Genomic DNA, 15,732 nt, shown 5'->3' with positions numbered 1-15,732 from the left:
TATGTAAAAGTTCAAGAGCAGGCAAAATTTAGGGTGGACAAAAATCAACACAAGTTTGTCTCAGGAGGAATGGGATGGAATTTACTAGAAAGGACATTGGAGTTCTTCTATGAGGTTTCAGTTATAAACACACATGTTTGTCAAAATGCAGCAGATATACCTTTTAGGTTTGTGCATGTCTTTGTATGTTTTACATCAAATATTCAGCTCTCTTAGTGGTCCCTATAGCACATTATTTAGGGGGCAGTGTATTGGTGACTGCGGTTGACTTCAAAATGCATAAAAATAAAGTGGGTTGATGGATAGATAGACTAAATAAGTAGGGTAAAATGTGAACAGTAGAATCGAGGTAGTGGCATATAGGTATTGCTATAAAATTCTTTTGACTTTATTGTATTATTTATTATGTTTATTTCATAAGGGGAGAAAAGTAAATAGACATAACTGAAATGTAAGAATCATAACTTAATATGATGTTTTAAACTGTCTCCGTTTGCCGTAGGTTGATAGTCTGCTTTCTGAGAGCTGATTGAAAGAAGCTCTAGAACCTAATAAAAGTCGAGATATTTACCAAAGGTAAAGTATGCTCAATTATTGGGTTTTCTTGGGACTAAGCTTATATCTCAATGAGTTGGATTTAAGGCACAGAAGTTGTTTGAGACTTTCTTGCCCTCTTTCCCTTCCTTTCTTGCTTTTTCTTTTTATTTATCTCTGTTTCACCCGAAAGACAAAATAATAATGGTAGATAATATTGAGGTAACAGTGAATAAGATTTTCTAAAATGTACTTTTAAATATTTCCTATCATTATCTAAATCTACCTGGTCTTAATTTGAAATGATAAGATCAAATAAAGAATAGTAAATATTAAAAAGAAGTACCCTTCATTTATTTTATATCCTGTATGTGCCGGGCATTATAGTCTGTACTCCTCAAACTTTTTCTTAAATTTTTTTCAATAATACCATAAGGTACTTATTAACATAAATAAGAAAATCAAGGCTCACAGCAGTTAGTTAATGCATCTAGCATTACTTGGCTTTAAGACACTAAAGTTGGGAGCCTATGAAAATGTTTTAAGGTGGCTAAGAAATACAGAATTCCTGAAGCAAGGGAGAGCACTTGAGAACCTCAGAGGTGCAGGGTTTAGTCCATTACAACCAAATGGAAGGATTGCAGGGTGATGTCATGAAGGTCTAGAAGGAACTAGCTACACCTAGTGGTTGTGGGCTTGTTGCTATTGTGCAGCAACTAAAATCTGCTCAGAATGCACTGTGGTGGCTCACGCAGAATTACCCTAGACCCTTGGCTCATGTAGCCCAGAAATGATCAGAAATCTTGCTAGAAGCAATTTGTCTTTGCTTGGGATAATGACCTTTAATTTTCTTGAAAAGATACTGTGTTCTCTATATGAGTAAGTAGTTTCTGGTTTTAATCCCTGGGAAATTTTAACATTAAATAGACATAACGAACTAAACTGAACTAGACTGTTAACACTTTTGCATTAAGTTCAGAACATCATTAAGTAAATCTGCATATTTGAGGGTATTTAAAGAGTTTATAGCATTCAGAAGAACATGAGAAGGGGCACCAGGAGATAAATAGTAAATACTTAAGTAATAAGACCATGGGGAAGAAAAGAAAAGAGCATGAGATTCATTCTATTAACTTAAATTATTTATTAGAAGCATTTGGAAAAGTTTTACTTAAGCCAGCAATTCAAAGTGTCTAAAGGCAAAGTAAAATATAAATAATTTTTAAAATGTCAAATGGAATTTAATTTACCATTATTGGCAGGATTGATTGTTTAAGGAATTATTTCAAATTAAGTTAATTAATAATAGTGAAGAAAATAATAAAGGTAATCGTGCTTGCTTTGCTAGATTTAAAAACAAAATAATATATACAGACTATATTTGAAGCCCTGGGGAAAGCTAAGTTTTGAATTTTCTTTTAAAAAATATTAAGCGTTGGGGCTGGGGATGTGGCTCAAGCAGTAGCATGCTCGCCTGGCATGCCTGGTGCGCTGGGTTGGATCCTCAACACCACATAAAAATAAAATAAAGATGTTGTGTCCACCAAAAACTAAAAAATAAATATTAAAAATTCATTCTCTCTCTCTCTCTCTCTCTCTCTCTCTCTCTCTCTCTCTCTCTCTCTCAAAATAAAAAATATTAAGTGTTTATGGGGAGAAGAGATTGAACCCAGGCCCCTTTGCCACATGGTTACATCCCTCGTCCTTTTTTATTTTTTTCTTCTGTGACAAGGTCTTGTTAAGTTGCCCTGGCTGGCCTCAGACTTTCAATCCTCCTCCTCAGCCTCTAGAGTTGCTGGGATTGTAGATGTGTGACACTCCGCCTGGCAATAATAAGTATTTTTAAGCCATAGTTAGCTTGTGAATAAAATGATCCCTTCACAGTCCCTTAAAAATTCACACTGATGTTTGCAAGTCTGAAAATGTCATTTTGCCCTTATGTTTGATTAATAGTTAGCTGGTTATAGAATTTAAAATAATTGTTACTAAAACTTTTGAAGGCATTGTTGAGTTTTCTTTGCATGCAGTGATGCTGGTAAGTCCAATTATCGTTCCTTAATAATTAGCCTGTTGACTTTTCAGCCTTGGTGTTTTGAAATTTTAGCAGAATATATTTTGGCATTGTTTTTATCTGTTTAGCACCAAGTGGATAGTTTCACTTTGAAAACTCATATATTTCTCATGAGCTCTGGGAAATTTTATTTTACTAAAGATCACTTCTTTACTTCCATTTATTTATTTTTTCTGAAACATCTTTGAGTCGGGTATTGAATATCTTGGATAGATTGTCTAGGTTTCTAAACCTCTCATGAATACTTTTGTTGCTTGTCTTTTTCTTATGCCTGGGAGTTTCTCTTGACTTTTTTTTTTCCCTCCTAAATGGAATTGTAATTGAGGATTGGGTAACAAATACTGACAGTATTTTGTGTAGCAGCCACAATTAAGTCCATCAGACATTCCAAATATAACACTAACAAAAATTTTTATAACTTCTATGAATGTTTTATTTTACTGATCATGTTGTTCATTTACTAGTGTTTTTTCTTGTTTTCAGTCTTTTTTTTTATACTATCATATTCCTGCTTTCAGATTTTCTCCTTCCATGCTTAGGTTTGTTTTTAAGTTTTCTTCTGTTCTTTGAATTGTCTTTGCTTCCTTGTTGCTCGGATTCCTATTTATTTATTTATTAATTTTACATTTTATCCTTATGTTGCTGGTTTTCTTTATTTAGTCTGGTGGCCCTTTACTATTCATTTTTATTTGAGAATGTGAGCCTGGGTTGATTATTCTAGAGCCCTTTCTCGGGTTCTTTCACTGTGGCATATCTTGGTGTCTTTCCTGTTAGCACCATATGCTGAATGCAAATTAAGTTCTTTGCAGGTGGACAGGGCTCATCATGGGGTCAGGAACCAGCCTTTAGTCTGAGGAGCCTTCAGTGCAGGAATAGGTGTGCTGGAAAGTTCTTTTGTAATTATGATTCTCCCCAAATCATTTATTATTATTATTATTATTATTATTATTATTATTATATTTTAAGAAGAATCTTCTGGTTCAGTGGGAAAACAGAAGGTGAGATAAGAGAAGAGAGCTAACAGGCTGAGGATTTCTGTAAATAAACTTTAAAAGTTGCTACCTTTATTACAAAAGAGCCTTAACTAAATGTAAACTTAATGAGAATCTTTGCTCTTTCCCCGAGTAATACAAAGACCCCTGATGGCTTTAAGATTGATTTCCCTAAACGTGCACCCATGTGCATCCTAGACAGACCTTCATGATCCTGGAGTGTTCTGCCGGGTGTCCCTTGTGCCTGTGTGACACTTGATAAGAGTGTCACTTGATAAACGAACATGCTTCTGTTTTTTCCATGAAGCAGAAATTTGTTGCCCTCTCTTGCTGGCCCATGATCCTTTCCCATTCTTTGCTGTTTGGGGTTATTACCTTCGAAAACACTTTAGTCATTTTTTGTTCGGTTTCAGGAGGCAGCGAAGATGGGTGTGTGCTTAGTTTTTATCCTGAACCAGGAATCTTAAGAATCTGGGCTGTTTGAGGATTTGATAATTTTATAGATATGAAGCAGATATTTTCTTGGATTGTGTATTATAAAAAAATAATTTTGCACTCTGGCTCTCAAGTGAGATTTCTGAGTTCTTTCATTCAACAGGCCATCTGTCAAAATAAGCAGCTTTACTAAGTCTCATCTGACAAAACTCTGCTGCTGGATTCTCCCAGGTGGGTCAGTGGCTCCTGATGTCCCAAGACCAGCGGTTGGTGACGTTCTGTCTCTTCTGCCAGCCTCAGCTTGTTGATGATGTCTGTCCTCAGAATTGCAAAGTCCTTAGGGGGCAGTATTTAAGAGCAGGAAGGGGAGGGGGTTTCTTAATGCCTTGCTGTAGAGGCTGGGGGCAGGGGGCATCCTGAGCATGCTCTTTTATGTTCTGTTGGCCAGCCCAGGTGTCCCCCCACCACCTGCAGTGGAGGCTGAGAACAGAGGGCAGGTCACAGGATAGAGGAAGCCAGAGGAGGGTTTGGGGCAGGCACCTGGCAGGGTCAACCAGTTTCATGTTGCCATTTCTCTTTTTCTGCCCATTTCACAAAGGACTTTTGACTCCTACCCCTTTTCCCTTTTATGTCATTTCATTCACATCTGTAAGAGAAAAACAGCTCCAGTAACACAGAAGTCACTTTTCAGAGAGTGAGAGAAAAGCCAGGGCTCCGAATAGTACAAAAAGATTTGATGTTTGAAAACTCCTCTGGGTGCCACGGCACACACCTGTGATCTCAGTGGCTTAGGAGGCTGAGGCAGGAGGATCATGAGTTCAGAGGCAGCCTGAGCAACTTAGTGAGTCTCCAAGCAACTCAGGGACACCCTGTCTCTAAATAAAATGCAGAAAAGGGCTGGGGATGTGGCTCTGTGGTTCAGTGTTCCTGGATTCAATCCTTAGTATCAAGAAAAAGAAGGAAAACTCCCCTATCATCAGTTGTACCCCATTTTTGGTCATTTTTTGTATCTCTTCTCTGGGTGTCTGAGACTTCAACTGAGATATATGAGCTGTCTCTGTAGCCCAAAGCATTGCACCTGTCCCGAGAGCCTGTTCAAAAGGGGTGTGTAGTGGCAGTGGCAGGAAGAGGCAGCCACTGCCACTGCCACTAGTCCGAGTGCCCACTCGGAGTCCGGGTGCCCACCTGCCCTCCCTGCTGCCCTCCCAGGGACCCACTGTGGTTCTTTTTAGAACCTTATTTTCTCTGCCTGGAGTCGGGCTTGTTGGGAGACTTACACAGCTGTGGTGGGGGTCAGTTGTGTCTCATGTCCAGTTCCTTGGCCTTGGCAACTGTAGAGCTGGGGAGGCGTCTTAGAACCCAGAGCCCCTCCTCATTTTAGACTCAGGAGACTGAGGCCCCAGGTCCCTGACATTTCTGAGCCTGGTTTTCCTGCCCAGGGCCTTGGAGCGCCCCTTGGATCATCTAAAGCAATGGGTACAAAGGTTTTTACATGTGGATTTTTAAACATTATTTTTAACAGTAGCCAATGGCCTTGCCTGCTTAGTGATTGAATGATTTTTTTAAATAGCTTTCTAATTGTGACAACAGAAAAATCATTATATTTTCTTTTTTTTTTTAAATTTAGATGTATCCAGTTAAAATAGGCAATAGATGAGAATAAAAATGTTCTTCAAAAGCTAAGAAAAGTAAGTATTATGTGAATCATATTAGAAAAAAACTTTTTATATAAATATTTTCATGAAGAAGAATGAATTGGAGTCGGTAAGTTCCTGGGTTGCATTAGAAATAAAGCCCAACCCAGAGGTGCTGAGTGGGGGCATGGTCTCCCAGGTGTGCTTCAGAGCAGAAGAGAACCTCCAGCCCTGCTGAGGTCTTCAGCATTAAGGACCCAGAAACCAGACACTGCCTTTCAAATGTGTGCATTGTATAATTTAGATGAGTTGCATTTTGGAGCCATTTTGATTTTAATCCCACTGTGGGTAGAGTCTAGCCCTCGGTGAGTGGAAGGAAGTCTCGTCTCGGTGGTGGCTCTTACAGCAATGACTGCCAGATTGGAGGAGCCAGCTTTACCCTTGGCCATCCCTTCAGGAGTTTTTTTTTTTTTTTTCTATGGGCCTGAGTTTCATCTACGTGTCTAGGGCTAGAGGCTCATGGAGCAAGTGGAAGTCACCTGAAAGTGTCCCCTGCCTGTGTCTGAATCCTTGTTACTGCATCTGAGTGTCTCCTCTGCATTTCTGCAGTGACACAGAACTTTTCAACGCAGGAGGCAGGCTCGCCCCGAGTTTGAAAACCTAGTTAACCCATTTCACAGATGGGAAAACAGCCTTCAAAGGTGAAGAAACAATGTCTCTGTCAGTAAGCGGCAGAACCTGGGACCAGCCCTCTCCTTTCTGACTCTGGAGCCAATATCCTGTCAGACCCTGTCCCCTACTTGACTCTAGAGTGTCTGCAGTGCTCAGCAAAAAACAAAACGAAAACAAAACCATGTGGTTTTGTGTTTTCATTTGGCTTGCATTCCAACTCAATTACTTCACTACATTTCTTGTAACTCTTGATGTATTTCCCTAAGGTAAGTATAATCTCACACTAGTCTTTATTTTGTCCTACAGCACTTACTGTGGTTTTTATTGTTATTTTTTTAAGATGAATGTAATTAGGAAACTAAAAATCATTTTTCAATGAAATATTCTCTCCTAGGCGGATGAGTCTGCACCCGTCAGGAACTATAATCAGAGAAAGGAGGAGGAGCAGAATTTTCTGGACAAGCTCACTCAACAGCTGCAGGCGCTTGCTGTGACCACAAGCAGAGAACATAGAACTGAGTATGCTATCTTCTTGCCTTCATTCCTTTCTTTCAGATATTATATTGCTATCATTTTTACATTTGATTCTGAAATAAATATATGCTATAACAGCATAGATATGAGGAAATGACCACAATGGTCTGAATAATGAGTAGTTATTGTGCATGATAGGACACGTCAAATCCCAAGAGAGATGTAAAGATGTGCACGTCCTAGTCTTTGCCCTCAGATTACTCAAGATGTAGTTGGGAAAGCAAAACAGAGGTGCGAGAAGCTACGTAAACAAGTGTTAAATAGCTAGGATGACGCCCTGAGTGTCAGTGTTGATGGGTAAGGAAAATGACTTGCAGTGTCTACTGACAGGGTCCCCTTTCTTATAAATGTTTTTTAAAAATTTGAAGTAGACACATAATTGTTTTTCTGCTGGAGAGAATGTTAATAATCTCTCTTACAAATTACAAAAGACTTGTAGGTATAAACAAACCCAATTTGTAGGGAGCAATAAAATATCAATTATTTAGACCCTTCAAATGCTCTTCCCCAGCTTTTTACACTGTGGGAAAAATGGTAAGAATATTGACTCGAAGATTCTAGAATTTTCACTGAATTCTAGCATTAAGAATGTCAGAATAGCTGATATTTTACTTAACTTTTCCACCACAAACAACTATAAAAATCTGTGCAAATAAATAATATGCATTCTTTTCAAATGAACATATAACATTAGTCAAAATGAGCCATATAGGACCAGAGAGCAATTTTCAATAAATTTCAAAGAATTGAAATTGTATATATTTTTTGATCTCTTAGAATTTTATTAAAGCTCAGTGACAGAAAAATAACTAGATATCATTAAAAGTCTGCAAATTATGTTACATACTTTATCTGTATGATGCATTAATTCAAGAAAGTATTGCACTGGAAATTGGAAAATATTTCAAATGATAAAAATGTATGACTCTGGGGCTGGGTTGTGGCTCAGCGATAGAGTGCTTGCCTAGCACATATGAGACGCTGGGTTTGAGCCTCAGCACCACATAATACCTTTATTTATTATGTCCAACTACAACTAAAAAAATATTTTAAAAAGGATGTATGACTCATGGGTTGCAGCCAAGGCAGTGCTTAGAAAGGAATTCATGGCTTCAATGAATAATTTTAAAAGATACCAAAAATCAATTATTGAAGCTGTTAACTTAAGAAGCCAGAAAAAAGAACAAGGTAAACCCAAGGGAAAGGAAAAAATACAATGGGAACAGAAAACAGTGACATCAACAGATAAACAGTGGTGCATTCAGCAAAGCCAAACATTGACTTTTCTGTAAATATTAATCAAATTGATAAATTCTTAGCAACACTGATTAAGAGGAAAGAAATACAATAGTGATGAAGATAAATGGCTCTAGGTATATCCAGATACTCCAGTATACATTCAAGAGCTCTACCACTGAGCCACTGCCTCAGCCCTCATCCTAACTGGCTCTGATGGGAAGCTCACTGCAGGCAGACATTGTTCTAAACACTTTACGGATTGTCACTCACCTCATCCTCATGACAGCCTTAGGAGTCAGGTTCTGTTGTTATCTCAACTTTATTTATGAGAAAGGGAGAGCTTACAAGAAGGTCACCCACGGAAGAGAGAGAGCCAGAATCAAAACCCCCACTTGTGTTTCAAGCACTGTGTGAGAGCGCTCAAGCAGCGTGTCCTGAATGGGGGACCCAGGCCGGGGGTGGAGTGCTCTTGTAGCACAGGCCTCGCTCATATGAACCGGCTCCTTGTCCACCCTCAGTCCTTCAGGTCACGTGTGCTCAGCACGGTTGTGGGAACCATTAGTTGTACTTTCCTTTCATTGCTTTTTTTTTTTGGCCAGCTCCAAAAATGGAACAGTTCTTCAAGGTACAGAGGTTCTGCTCCAACTGGGTTTGTATTCGCATGTTTTTCCAAGAGATCTCCTCATACAAATGCTTTTTGTAGAACTGATGTACTTACTGACAAAGAGGAAGATGAGGATTCTTCTGAGGAAGATGAAGAAGGTGAAAATGATGACGAAATGGAAGAAAGTGGTGGAGAGGAAGAAGAATCAGAAGAGGAAGAGGAACAAGAAAATGAATGTCCTAAACAAACAAGTAGAAAATATATTGCTCTTGGAGATTTTACTGCTCAGCAAGTTGGGGACCTTACATTTAAGGTAAGTAGAGAAGACGGGGACCTAGTGTAAGGAGAATGTTTCTAAAGGCTCAGTCTGTTTAAATAAGGGATTATGATTTACAAGCAGTAGTTATGTGAGAGTCTATTATTAAAGTTACCTGTTCTAAAGATGTGGCTTTAGTGTTGATAAATCTTAACAAGGGGTAAAATTTTATAATTAGTTTCTGAATGTCATATGTACCGAGTTATTCAGGTGAGTTAGGCAGTGTTCTAGCTGAGGTAGGGGGAGCACTATCACACTTCTTCCTGTTGGCTTAGACTTGAAGGGGCGCACGTCCATTCTAGGCCTGTGCATACATAAGTGGCAGGTGGGATAGAAAAATGAAGTTGTGGGGTCTTGTTTGTTTATGCAGAGCAGGGATCAGACCTGGCCTAGCTGGGCAGGTGATCTACCCCTGACCTACAGCCTCAGCCATGCAGGTGTGGTTTGTAAAGGATTTGAGACAGTTTTCTGCTAGTGAAATGATTCAAAGAAATTTTTTTTTTTTTTAATATTTATTTATTTATTTATTTATTTTTTAAATTTTAGAGTGAGAGAGGAGAGAGAGAGAGAGAGAGATAGAATTTTTAACATTTATTCTTTTTAGTTCTCGGCGGACACAACATCTTTGTTGGTATGTGGTGCTGAGGATCGAACCCGGGCCGCACGCACGCCAGGCGAGCGCGCTACCGCTTGAGCCACATCCCCAGCCCCAGAAATTTTTATTGAATATATAAATCTTGATCTTTTGTTTAACTTCAAAGTGTGACACTCATTAATAGTAAAATATGCAAGAATATTGTACAAGTAATATCTTTATTGTTTTTTGTTTGGTTTGGTACCAGGGATTGAATTTGGGAGTGCTTTACCACTGAGCTACGTCCCCACCCCTTTTTATTTTTACTTTGAGACAGGACCCCTTGCTAAGTTGCTTAGAACCTTGCCAAGTTGCTGAGGCTGGCCCCAAACTTGTAGTCCTCTTGCCTCAGACTCCCAAGTCTCTGAAATTACAGGCATGTGCTACTGCACTCAGCTAATACATTTTAATTCATAGGTTTTTTTTTTAACTTTTCCTGGAAAAATGCCACCAATACTAAATAATAATGTATATTCTAAGAAAGTCTTTGCTTTTACATGTCTTCAGTAGTGGAAATTACTGTTTTTCAAGGATGGATTATATTTCGTACATGAACAAGTATTGTTTTCAATGGACAAGTATTGTTGAAAACATGGATTAGGTAGATAGGAACATTGGGTAAACTATTTTTGTTTCAAAATAGGGCTTAACTTAATAGAATCATTTTTCTTCAGGGATTTATATGATACTCCTGGAAGAAATTTTCCAAAGAGAGACTTACAAATTCAAAAATATTTTCTGCAATAATCAAATTGCTAGAATAAGTACGGGTCCTCATAAATGCTTGTGTAAATGGTCCCCATTTGCATGTAGAATTTGAATGTGTGTTGAGCAACCCAAAGGAATGATTCATTTATAGTCACAAAGGTATTGGGGTATGGCAGTAGGGAAGCATTTGATAAAAGTTAGGATAAATATTGAATTAAGGAAATATTTCCTTTTTTCAGTGTATATTTTAAAGCATTAGTAATGAAATGCTACTCATGACTAGTGAGCTTTATTTTTATTTTTAAATTTGTACTTTGTTTTGCGTTAAGAAAGGAGAAATTCTTCTTGTAATTGAGTTCCTGACGGAGGGGCGGGGTTATTCTCTGACACCACGGGTGTCATTTTCCATATCAGCTCCATAGCACCAGCCAGTGTCCAGCAACTCAGTTGGATTCTGGCCTTAACTCCTGGATTTAGCACAGGTGTCACACAGTAAGGGCACAGTTCCACTAGACTGCCCTATGTTCAGATGCCAGTCACATGTCCCAGCAGCCACTTGTACTTCTGACTGATTGGCCAAAAATTCAGAAGTCTCATCTCCTTCTGCAGGGGTCTCATGATTCCCTAGGGTGACTCACAGAACTTGGGAGAACACTTTCCTGTCTGTCCTCTGTATCTGAGGATACAGAGCAAAAATATCTTAAAACAGTTGCGTCTATATTGAACATGTACATTTCTTTTTCTTGTCATTATTTTCTAAACTATACAATACAATAATCATTTATTTGGCATTTACATTGTGTTAGAGATCATAAGTATTTTGTATATGATTTAAGGTATGTGGGAAGATGTATACAGGTCATATGCAAATACTGTATCATTTTATATAAGTGACTAGAGCATCCTTAGGTTTAGTATCCATGGGGATTCCTGGGACCAATCCCCTGAGGATACTGCGGGACAACTATACTTGGATGTACCAGTTTATTATAAAGGATGCAACTCAGGAACACCAGTGAAGAAGACGCACAGGGCAAGATGTTGAGGTGGGGCATGCAGGACCTAAGCGTGCTGTTCCCCAAAGCCTTTGTGTATTCACCCACCTGGAAGATACCGAAGCCTCAGCCTCCCGGGGGTTTCTATGGAAGTTTGTTTATTCTCATTAACTAAATCACTGACCATTGGTGATGAATTTAATCTCTAGCTCCTCCATCCTCCCTAAAGTTTGGAAAGAAGAGCTGAAGGTTCCAACCTCTAATCCCTTCCTGAAGCTGTCTAGGGGTCCTCTAGAGGCACCTCACTAGCCTGCACACTAGAATGGTTGAACTTCTTAGGAATAAGAAAACTTCTTATGGATAAGAATTCAGGAGATTCCAAGAGTTTTAGGAATTCTTTGCCAGCAAAAGACACAAATATATATTTTCATTACACTCATTAAGAAGTAAACAAATAGGGGGAATTATTTTTAATATTTTATATTGTCTAATATATCAAAAATATCGTTTCAACACATGATCTATATTTGGACATTGAGTTACTTGTTTTATATTAGGTTCAAAATCCAGTGTGTGTTTACGTGGACAGCACATCTCAACCTGTGCTAATGTGAAGAGCTCAGTAGCCACGGGTGGCGAAGGGCTATGCACCATGCAGGACAGGTCTAGGTGGTCCTTTGGAAGGCAGCAAGCATTCCAGCTCGTGGTGACATTTATTCAGGGTGTTTGCAACCTATAATCACCATCAATTATGCCACAAAGAACCTAAAATTAGCTTCTATGAGTTACCAAAAAATCTCCCCAAAGCAGCTCACCTGAGGTAGCTGCGTCTTCTCCCACACATGGAAGGAGTGTGGAGATGGCTTTCTGGTGCTGGTTCAGGCCCCACCTGCAACTCCATAGCTCCAAGTGAGGCAGCTCTTCCTGGGTTACCTCTTTAGTTAAGTCAGTGGCCAAATCCTTTAATGATTCTGAGCAGCAAAAGGAAAAAGAGGAAAGAATCAAGAAATATGAGCTGCTATCTAAGGAGGTAAAAAGTTTTCTGGAAGTTAGAAAACTTCAGCCACGTCTCGACGACCAGCATATTTAGTCCCCAGGCCACACCTAGCTGCAAGGGAGGCTGGCTGGCCAGATGGAGTCTCAGCAGGCCCGATGAGTCAGTGGTTCTGCTAGAGAGGAAGAGGTGGAGGGTGGCCACCTGCAGCCTGTTTGGATCAGTCTGAATGTACCTCTTTGTAGACTCTTGGTTGTTCTTCTTGGGTGAAATCCTACATGCTTGTCAGTGCTTCAAAGGGTTTACACCTTTATATCTTGATTTATTTTGCCAATTTTGTCTTGGCAAAATTATGGCCTCCTATGTCAAGAGGGCTTATTTCCCCATGCATCTGCCGAGGCTGGCCAGTACCAGTCTGTCTTAGCCTTTGCCAATGTGGTCAACAAAACAGCCTCATAGTTTTTATTTGTACTTGTGATACTCCCAATGAGGCCGAGCATCCTTTCATTTGATTTACGACCATTTGCGCTTCTTCTTTGTGGATAACCAGTTCAGTTTCTTTGACCATTTTTCAAATGAATTTTTTTAAAAAATCTTTTTCTTGATTTATAAGAGCTTTTTATGAAATTAACCCTTAGAACTTGGTGTTAATGGTTTCTTTATTGACCTTCAGCTGCGTGTATTTTTTATTAGTGAAATCTGCTAGCATTTCCATTTATGATTTTTTAAATTTTGGTATCGTAACTGCAAAGGGCTTTACTCCACCTTTATTTTCTCCTATCAAAGGTAATTCTTTTAATTTTTTTCATTTGAATAAATTCTACCTGGGATTTATTTTGGTGAATTTGCTGTTTACTTTAGTCTTTGTCATTGTTTCACATAGTGAAGTTATCAGTCATGGGTTGAAATTTTTTCCCTGTCACATATAAATTCCCCTCTGTGCCTGAAAGTTTCTGAAAGTCGTAGCATTTTTATTGGTTGATTTTTGTGTTAGTTGGAAAGCACTTCCTGTTTCAACACTTTTCCAGCCCTGTGACAAAGAAGAGGAGCAGGCGACAAGTGAAGAGGGCAGTGAGGAGGACACCGGGGGGACGGAGGGTGAATCCGAAGCTAATCAGAGGTACAGAGCGCGGGAGAGCGAGCAGCTTCTGCCGACTTTTTATTTATTTTTACTATTAAAATAATGCAAGATTTTCTTGAAATGGAGTCAACTTATACCCAGAGAGCTTTTCATATTATTGTTGACCTAAAGGTCATGGCTACTTTAGTTCTGCAATTATTTTTAGTGCATTTAGTTCTAGCTTGGCCTCGCCTAGAGATTGTTTGGTCTTCAGAATCTACTGAGTGTTTGTACTTGTTCTCTGATTCGTGTGGTGAGGGGCAGAGGCTGCGCCTGCACTTACCTGCTCTTTCATTTCCCCAGAACTGATACTCGCCGCAGTGCTGTTCAAAAAGCTATCTCGGAGGTTGGTATCTGCTGTCTTATTAATAATACTTTATATTTGATGTCTTATAATATTTTTGGCAATGAAGACATTTGGGATGTCCTAAGTGTTCTATTACCTTTAGTTCTGGTTGAGTTCAGATTCAAACCAGGATGGAGACTCTTCTAGACTGCCTAGATCTACCCAGGCTCAGGTGTGGAAGGTGCAGGGCAGAAGGCTTCTCTTTCTGCCTTAGCAAGCCTGAGCTGCAACCAGCATTTCTCATTAGGGCTTCTGTACAAGAAGAGTAGATCATCTCATTCATGGTGTGATTTCAGAGCTCGGAATCTTTCTCATTGATCCTGTCCAGATTATTTATCATTTTGGCAAAGGCTGGCATTAGATTTTAGTTATTATTTGAAAAGTCTGAAAAACCCAGAAAGGTAAGACACTATCTGTAATACTGTCATTTAAAAAAAATGACACGACAAAATGAAAATTCTCCACCCCGTGAGTAATCACCATGAACGGTTCAGTTAGCATCTTCCTGACCTTCTACTGCTCTTCTAACTCCCAAGGAGATGCTAGTGGTATCATCTGCTGAAAGGCAGTGCAGTTGGGGTGGGGGTGGAGCAGGAGCATTACAGTCAGAATGTACTTGAAGCAGTGATCTAGAAACACAAAGCTCTGCGCCCAGCACTATGTGGGCCCCAAGTCCTTGTGAGAGTGCAGATCCAGTGATGGCCACGTCCTCTCAGGAATTGGGTCACGTTGCAGCACTTTCCCGACACGTGCACGTGGTGTTTTCCCGTTGGGTTGGGTTTGCTGTGGTGCTGAAGGGACACAGTGGGGAGGTGAGGAACCATGGATGGAAGCGAGCAGACCACTTTTGTTTGTCCTCTCCTCGGCAGATGAACACCATGGGTGTGTTAACCAGCATGGGGGCTTTCCCCGCAGGCTTCAGGCCTTCCACACTCTCCCAGCTGCTGGAGGAAGGTACGGTGGCGCTCGGCCTCTGCAGCCATGCTTGGAGGCTAATTTTTCTCTGGTAGCTAAAACAAGTTGAGGAAAATGCCGAGTCTCACTTCTCTTTGGAGCACGTCCTTTCCTTGTCCCTCTTGTGACCATAAGCAAGGACTCCAGTTCTATGAGAGGACCATCTGTTTACCTGTGTTGTGGGCTCAGCCCTTCCCTATTCTTTTTAATTGCCAGCCCTTTCCTGCTCTCTAGCCTGCCTATCCTGCCTTCCCCTGCCACCACTGTGAGCAGCGCACCACAGTGCCACCGTCCCATCCCAGCATCGTGCCACCAGCCCATCCCGTCCCAGCGAGGAAGCCTCCCTTCCTCTGCTCCTCTTCACAGCAAGGGCTCTCCTGGAGCGTTCTGTGGGCTTTCTGATTCCTGTTCACCCTGGATTTCCCGGTACTTGGCAACTTTTGTCTAGAAGCTCATTTTGAAGGGGAGTCATGAGGTGCAGGCTGGCTCCTGTGTGCCTGAGCCATTAACTGCGGGTGGAAGGGCTGCTTCAAGGTTACTTCTGCTGGGAAGGTTCTTCCTGCTCCTTCCCATCCTGTAGTCTCAGGGTCCCTTCTACCTTGGCAGCGATGCCCGCTCTGGCAGCGCGGCTTCCCTCCCACCCTGTGAGCACATGCACTAGTCTCATGTGCCTACTTCTCTGTTTCCCTCACTCAGCTGTGGTCAACAAGGATTCTCGGCTCCATTTGCAGCTCCTAGCACAGCCCATGGCACAGGGCAGGGACTTAAATGATTTCTTAAACAAAAAAGTGATTTTATAATAAATGTTCTTCATGATAAACTATGGAAGAGAAGTATAAAAATGCTTATGTATCTCCCATATCCTGCGTGGGCAAGGGAATGGCTTCCCTTCGGAGGGATGGGCTGGCTGGGAAGTAATAGTTAAAAAAAGTACCACGAGATGACCTCAG

The 15,732-nt window shown here is 40.3% G+C and overlaps 1 pseudogene across 1 annotated transcript in view; it reads left to right on the top strand.

Moving 5' to 3' along the window:
• Window positions 1–496: 496 nt before the first annotated feature.
• The window catches only part of LOC144369112 (mitotic checkpoint serine/threonine-protein kinase BUB1-like), a 79,563-nt pseudogene continuing 64,327 nt past the window's right edge, over window positions 497–15,732 (top strand). The window contains exons 1-6 of the transcript XR_013428563.1: window positions 497–576; window positions 5,660–5,720; window positions 6,733–6,857; window positions 8,815–9,028; window positions 13,391–13,482; window positions 13,786–13,828. The product of XR_013428563.1 is annotated as a mitotic checkpoint serine/threonine-protein kinase BUB1-like (transcript). The remainder of the gene's footprint in view (window positions 577–5,659; window positions 5,721–6,732; window positions 6,858–8,814; window positions 9,029–13,390; window positions 13,483–13,785; window positions 13,829–15,732) is intronic.

This window comes from Ictidomys tridecemlineatus, chromosome 12 (genome assembly GCF_052094955.1).
Source record: "Ictidomys tridecemlineatus isolate mIctTri1 chromosome 12, mIctTri1.hap1, whole genome shotgun sequence".
Lineage (NCBI taxonomy): Eukaryota > Metazoa > Chordata > Mammalia > Rodentia > Sciuridae > Ictidomys > Ictidomys tridecemlineatus.
Note: the sequence above shows the minus strand (reverse complement) of the source record. Positions and strands in the feature narration are given on the sequence as shown.